The following is an 8395-nucleotide window of genomic DNA, read 5'->3' as shown; positions in this document are numbered from 1 at the left end:
CAGAAAGCCCTGCTCACTATCATCCTCTCTATTATCGACATACTTTGAAGGGACTTTGCGTCGATTCTCCATCCCTTTAAAATCAAGCCTTCTAGAATCTCCGTAAGATGTTCAACATTCGTAACGAAGAACATATGGCTGCATGGAACACCATTTCTCTTCCACAACTTGAACTAGCAATCAACTTTCCCAGAACTTCTATCAAATAAGGCCATTATATGAACATCAAAATTTCCATATTCTTCAAATGTGTATACCATCGTGTTCAAGCACCGTCTTTTTATGACAAAATTGATGGTCCGTATGCCCTCTATTTGTTTCCTAACATCACAAAATATTTCCTTAGTGTATACCCTTGCTGCATAGGTTTCCATCGACTTCAGACAAGTAGTAATCACTGGGAGGTTATATATTGTTCTAAAATGCAATAATAGCTTTCTATTCCTATATTCTTGCACAAATAGTTCTAGGTTCTGAACTAACTCCAAAAGACTATATATTGACCTTGACAACCTGTTTACAAAGGCATTTATCCCTTCACAACGCGATGTAGTACGAAACTCCACACAAAATTTGTCAGCTAGATACACATTGGCCCATATCTGCCTCTTTTCATGTGTTTAGACAGCCCATGGTTTATCATGCAAACAATATTCCTCCACAATCTGAGTCCATTGCATTTCAAAATCTTGGATCTGCATGTCAGCGTACAACCACCGGCAGAATGTCTTATGCGATTCCTCATCCTTAACATTTGAGGTCACATTCTTCTCCGCATGTCAAGCACATAGCTGATGAGTGGCATTAGGAAAAATAGACTTCACAACCTTAATCATAGTTTTTTCCCCATCTGTCATAACCACAAAAGGCTATTTTTGACACATGACTTAGCTTCCAACAAATTCTCTAACATCCAACAATATGACATAATATTTTCATCGATGAAAATCCCAAATCTAAAGTTAGGTGTTTGCTTGTGGTTGTTTGAACTAGAAAATATTAGAACGGGTTGTCTATACTTGCTCTTCTTGTACGTTGAGTCAAAGGCATGTACGTCGCCAAAGTATTGGTAATCAACTCTACCACCTCCATCAGCCTAAATCATATTTCTTAGTCTTCCATTGTCAGTTAAGTTGTATCTCACAGTTGACATGGGATCTGCAATAGCCTTACCCTTCAGATACCCTATAGTAGTGTTCGCATCACCGTCAGCAATCTGTTACGTCAACTTTTGTCAGCATAGTTATACACATCCTTTTTCAAAAACCCAACCAAAGAGTATCCACCATTCGTACCGACCATATAACTAACTATCTTCGAAGTTGGAATCCCATGCGCATTCATTTCATCTATCTAAGATTTTGCGACGTCCATCATGCCACGGTGATTTGCAATCATGTGAACCATGCCAACGGGAGTCAACTCATGGTTGTGCTCCAAGATGATCTTCCTAACCTTCCAAGTTTTTTCACTTTTGTCAGGATATATTGACAATTTTGCTTCCCAATTGGTCCGTGTCTCAAGTTTGTGAGCCCTCTGTCTATCAACTCTGTTGTAATGTTTGGTATCTCTCATGTAAACCCCACGTAATTAACAAATAATTAGTCAATAAATTAATTATTAATCAAAGAAATTAGAAATATAAATTTTATAGTTTAATGAGATAGAATTAATTAAAACATGAATTTTGATTCTAATTTTAAAGAATTTGGCCCAAAATTAGGCCGAACGACTCGAACCGGACAAACCAGGCCCAAGGGGCCCAACCCAACCCACTTATGCTCATGAGCTTAAGTTCATTTCTTCCTCACAAACATTGAAACATTTTGGAAAGGGGGAAGAAGATGAAGGAAAACACAAACCCTTGAATTTGATTCAATCCCACATATCTTTCAACTCCAAGCTCCGATTACCGCACCGTTTGCGGCCACGCGTCCACCGCATTGAGCTTTACAAAGCCCAGTAATCAATTTGGTAAGAAAGTCACAATTTCAGTTTCAATTCTCTCTTTCCCAACTTTGAAAATTCAATGTATGGTTGTTGAGATTTTTTATTCTTTGATGTTCTAGGGTCCACTTAGCTTGAGGAATTAGCAGACTTTTGTTCGATCAAGGCATGTATAAGGTGAGAATTCTCAAACTCTAGAGAATTTCTTGATTAATTGTGGTTGAGCATTAAGTTTGTGTATATGAATGTGGTGATGTGAAGTAGGTAGTGTATATATGTGAATTGGAGCATATTTGTGGAAATTGAAAGCTTGGGTTGTGCTTTGGTTGCTGGGATCTTGGTGGTGGAGGTTGAGACTGTCAAATTGAGGTGTCTTTGGGCTTGGAAAGAAATTGACCAAAGTATGGTTTTGGTTTCTCGTATGTAATATATAATATTTTGTGAAAATTTAGGCTAGATGACCATAGGATAGGTTCGAATGTATGATTATGTTAAATGCTTAGTAGAATTGATGAAAAATGTTGAATGGGTTTGAGAATGGATTGGTGTTTGATTCTTATGATTGATGGTTGATGAGATGATGAATTGAATGTGTAATGATGCTACTTTAATAATTAAGTATGAGATTATGTTGATTGTGAATTCTTGGGATTGAAATTGATGAATATGTGTATTGATAGGTTATGGATTGAATGAGAAGGGCTGAGATAGAGTTTAGTTTGTTGTGGTGTTGTTTAAAAACTTGGAATTTGGTTTGGAGTTGAAAATTTTGGTAAAAATAGAGGTTGAGGTTTTTGATGAAAAATCTGATTTTTTTGACCAAATTTCAGCGAGCCATAACTCGTTTTCCAGACCCCCTAACTTTTCCAAACTTATTTAATATGAAAATTTGGTCTCGAAAGTTTACACTCTTTAAAGAATGGATGAAAAATGATTTTTAACAAAAAAAACTATGCACATCGAAAGTTTGGTGTGCGAAAGACAATTCTGCAACACTTAACAGCTTTTTGGCATTTTGGGGAGGGTCACGTACGCGAGTGCACATGCGACGCAACCGTTTGGTTTGGCCAGACGAGCTCGCGTACGCAGGAGTATGCTGCGTATGCTAGAAGATGAAAATTATGTGCCGCGTACTCAGGCACATGCATGCGACACGAGCCAACCATTCGGCCAAGGAGACTCGCGTACACAAGTTGGAAAAAAATAACACTTCCGTGTACGCGAAACATGGTTCGTGTACGTAGGGCCCTGTTTTTGAGCAACTGAGTTTTGTGATTTTAAACATGATTTTGAACTTCTAAACCTCTATTTTTACTCTCTAAGACCCTGAAACTTAGTTCTAATAATAGGGAGAGGGATATGTTTAGAGAAGGAGTTAACTTGGCAGAGAAGAAAGGTTTGAAGTAATGAATTGTGATTGAAGAAGTGCGAAAATAATGGTTTGTAAATGAATGAGATATGTGACCCCGGGTAAGAGGTAGTGGCGTTGTCCACTTGATCCGGGAAAGGATTGAATTTGATTGTGATATGCCACTTGCTCCGGATAAGAGTTCGAGACTCCAGGTAAGATACAAGGGTTGAGTTCTGACACCGCTTGCTCTAGGTTGAGAACTGTAACACCACCTAGGTAATAGGCAGGGTGAAGTTTTTTCCTACTTTGGGTACGCGGGTAAGATGCAAGGGTTACAGCGTTGTCCCTCTTGCTCCGTGTTTGGTGTTCTGTCCAAGGTTAGCTACCGAACATGTCGGGTTTGGCATTATAACCGATAGATGAGACTTATCAGCCATAGGGCAGGCATGCATCATATGCATATACTTGTTTTGTTTGCTTGTGCATTATTTGGGATTGCCTTTGTGAATCAACATGCTATTTGTCATACTTGCTACCTACAATAACTGTACTCTATTTGTGTTTGCTTTTGTTTGTGTGGTTCTACTAGAGTTTTGGAGGATTTTGGAGGAAGGCGAAAAATGTTGAGGGACTTTATTAGAGTTTAGTTAAGATTTAGAACCTTAGATAACCACCATGCTTATGGTTTTTCGGTTTTAATCTTTAAGTTTTAAATCTGAGTGTCGAAGTTCTAGGATTGCCTTTGGCTTTTTCGAGACCTTATATCTTATATATGTGGGCACCTTTACCATACTGAGAATCCCCAATTCTCACCCATACAATGTTATTGTTTTCAGATGCAGGTTGAGAGGCACCTCGTTAGGCGTCTAGAGTTCTTGTCACAGCGGAGTTAGGACTTTGTATTTTGGGTTATTTTGATTGTATATGTATGTATATGATATTTCTCCGGCCAACCTTAGTTTCGTAGGTTGAGCCCGAGGTTTAAATATTTTGTATCCTTGACTCTTGACTCTTATTATATATGTATGTATCTCTACTTTCTTCGTACGCAAATAAATATTATTTTAAGCGTTGTGCTTTTATTTTTCACATTTTTGTTTAACCAACCTTCAAGACTCCTCGAATATTATATTTTTTCAACTATATTATGTATGTATATTTTATTTTAGAGGTCGTAATACTACACCACCTCTACTTTACGACTTAAGCGTAAAGCTCTGTGTGGTAGAGTGTTACATCTCAGACCTTCCCTATTGTAGAAAAAGCGATATCTCATCAGAGTCACCTTTCCGTATCCCAAATCCATTACACTTTGTATATACCCTATAAGAATCATATGCATCTTCATGGCTTACCCAAACCTTCTTCATTATATCCTCTGCGCTCATCCTACCAACTAAACTGACATTAATATAATCCTCCTCTTCCATGTCATCACTTGAACCTTCCTCTTCGTCATCATCAATGCTTCGAGGTATAGCTCCATAATCATATTCAATATCTTCATTGCTATTGCAATCACCTGTAATCCTTCCAAATCCATCACTAGAGTTAACTATAAATTTCAACTCCATAAAAGAAAAAATATGTCGTACGCATATATATTTCTAATGCATATTCCCAAACACATAATCATATTTATCTCATGTAATTATTTTTAAATAAGCAACGCTAATAAAAAGGTTATGACTCTTAATTCTTTGAAACTACAATGCAACCCATGCTTACCATTCTAACTACTACGGTCGAATTAAAAATTGACCCTCTCTTTTACTAAATTCATCAACACATTCAAAACAAACTTTTGAATTGAAATTACAAAATGTTACAAATATTATCTTGCCATGGATTTGCGGTTCGGTCGGAAATTCCCTGCCTCTCTCCCTCCATCCAATTCTTCATTTGCCGACATGTCTTTTAACGGTGACTTTGGTAACTACGGAAGAAAATCTCATGCCCTAAGATGTTGATGGCTTGATGAACCAGAAGAGATTAAGAGATGGAGAGAAATAAGTTCTTCTCATTGTTGAAGAGAATGAAAAATTTTCTTAGAAAATATTTGTTGAGTTATTACACCTTATATACTATGTACTCTTTATGTACTCTCTCTAAAAACATAATTATAATGGTAAGCCTATTATTGATAAAGAAATAATCTAGGTAACCAATAAAATCCATTAAGAAAGATAACCAACTAGCTTCACAAGTGGCAACAGCAAGACAATTACTCAATCCCTATATTTTAACTTCAATGGAAGTTCGTAATTTTTTTGTTACAGTTCAAAAGAATTTAAAAAAACTGAGATATTCCGCATTGAATAAGGCATTCACAGATATTGGATCAATGGTTGTTTATTAATTCAGTGACTAGCGTCCTAAAGTAATAAACTTGAACGACCAAACTCTGCTCAATATTCTTCGGTTTCGAAGATATGAATAGAACTTAAATAGGTTTATTAGAAATGTTTTGGTGCACGGAGTAAAAGGCGGTCAGACTAGTACTGTGGATCATTGTGAACATTTATACAGAGTATACAGAGTAGTCGAGGCACTTTTTCTCAGATTCTCGTATATTGTGTATGAGGTGGCACTTGACTACCTCAGGAGAAAAGTACTTTAGAACACGGAATAGAGAAGAAAGTGAAAAAAAGACATATATTCTGAGTTGTTTGCTAAAGAAGACAATGAAAAATCTCATTAAAAAATATTTGTTGAGTTATTACACCTTATATACTATGTACTCTTTATGTACTCTCACTAAAAAAATAATTACAATGATAAGTCCTATTATTGATAAAGAAATAATCTAGGTAACCAATTAAATCCATTAAGAAAGATAACCAACTAGCTTCACAAGTGGCAACAGCAAGACAATTATCCTTATCCCTATATTTTAACTTCAATGAAAGTTCGTAATTTCTTTGTTACGGTTAAGAGAATTTAAAAAAACTAAAATATTCTGCATTGAATAAGGTATTCACATGGATTGGATCAATGATTGTTTATTAATTTAGTGACTACCGTCGTAAAGTAATAAACTTGAACGACCAAACTCTTGCTTAATATTCTCCGGTCTGAAAGATATGAAAGAGATGAAGCGAACTTAGCTAGGTTTATTAGAAATGTTTTGGTCCACGGAGTAAAAGACGATCAGATTAGTGCTGTTGACCATTGTGAACATAGGTGCTCGAGGCATTTTTTCTCGAATTCTCGTGTATGGATATGAGGTGTCACTTGACTAGCTCAGGAGGAAAATACTTTAGAATGCAGAATAGAGAAGAAAGTGAGAAAATAGCATATATTCTAAGTTATTTGCTAAAGAAGAGAATGAAAAATATCTTTATAAAATATTTGTTGAGTTATTATACCTTATATACTATGTACTCTTTATGTACTTTCAGTAAAAAATAATTACAATGGTAAACCCATTGTTGATAAAGAAATAATCTAGATAACCAATGAAATCAATTAAAAAAGATAACCAACTAACTTCACAAGTGGCAACAGCAAGACAATTACCTCATCCCTATATTATAACTTCAATGGAAGTTCCTAATTTTTTTTGTTACGGTTCAAGAAAATTTTAAAAAACTGAGATATTCCGCATTGAATAAGGCATTCATAAGGATTGGATCAATAGTTGTTTATTAATTTAGTGACTGACGTCGTAAAGTAATAAACTTGAACAACCAAACTCTGCTTAATATTCAAGATATCATAGAGACAAAGCGAACTTAGCGAACTTAGCTGGGTTTATTAGAAATGTTTTGGTCTACGGAGTAAAAGACGGTCAGATTAGTGCTGTGAACCATTGTGAACATCTATAGAGAGTGCTCGAGGGACTTTTCTCTCAATTCTCGTGTATTGTATATGAAGTGGCACTTGACTACCTAATATTTTAGAATGCGAAATAGAGAAGAAAGTAAAGTGAAAAGGGCATATATTATGAGTTGTTTGATAAAGAAGAGAATGAAAAATTTTCTTTAGAAAATATTTGTTGAGTTATTACACCTTATATACTATGTACTCTTTATGTACTCTCACTAAAAAAATAATTACAATGGTAAGTCTATTATTGATAAAAAAATAATTTAGGTAACACTGAATGAAATTTCTGGCTCTAACCTATTCAAACTGTGATGTTATTGATTTGATGGATTAGAAAGGATTAAGAGAGTGAGAGAAATAAATTCTTCTCATTGTTAAAGAAAATGAAAAATCGCCTTAGAAAATATTTGTTAAGTTATTACATCTTATATACCATGTACTCTTTATGTACTCTCACTAAAAAAATAATTACCTATTATTGATAAAAAAAAAAATCTAAGTAACAACTACCACGTCTTTCTTTAACAACGACGATATCATCGCTGACTCAACAATGCTTAGTGTCTGCTACCCCTTAATAAACTACTAAAAAAATTTCAAAAGACCCTCTGTTATATCCTTCTCCAGATTCTCACTTCCCCTTTTTGTTTTAGGAATTTACACTAACCTTAATTGATAAGGAACACTACTTACATAATCTCTCTTATTGAAAATGAATAAAAAAATTAAATGTAATTTATTTGGAATTTCTAAATATTTTACACTTCCCCTTTTTATTTTAGGAATTTTAGAAATGTGCACTAACTCTAATCGATAAGAAACACTACTTTACGTAATCTCTCTTATTGAAAATGAATAAAAAAATTAAATGTAATTTTTTTAAAATTTCTAAATATTTTATAGGTCTATTCTGTGATAAAAAAAACTCCACCAGTGCTAAATAAAAAAATAATTTGATAATATTATATGTATTTTTTTAACTGTTCAAATATGTCAATACGAATAATCTATCCTTTGATATTTTCTGTTCACGTTTGTGTATTCTGTACACGAAAACAAATGCTGCCTTTTCCCGCACATATGCATAATGGAACATCATCCAATTGGACACACTCCTAATACACTTGAGTGACACGTAGAGACGAATTCAAAAAATTTAGTATGCAGGAATCGAATTTTAAATAAATTTTTTTTATTTTATAAAAATAATTAATATATAATTATTAGAGTTAATTTTTCAAAAAATTTATCAAAATACATATATATATA

Source organism: Arachis duranensis, chromosome 9 (assembly GCF_000817695.3).
Source record: "Arachis duranensis cultivar V14167 chromosome 9, aradu.V14167.gnm2.J7QH, whole genome shotgun sequence".
NCBI classification, from domain to species: Eukaryota; Viridiplantae; Streptophyta; class Magnoliopsida; order Fabales; family Fabaceae; genus Arachis; species Arachis duranensis.
The sequence above is the reverse complement of the archived record's forward strand: the minus strand, read 5'-3'. Positions refer to the sequence as shown.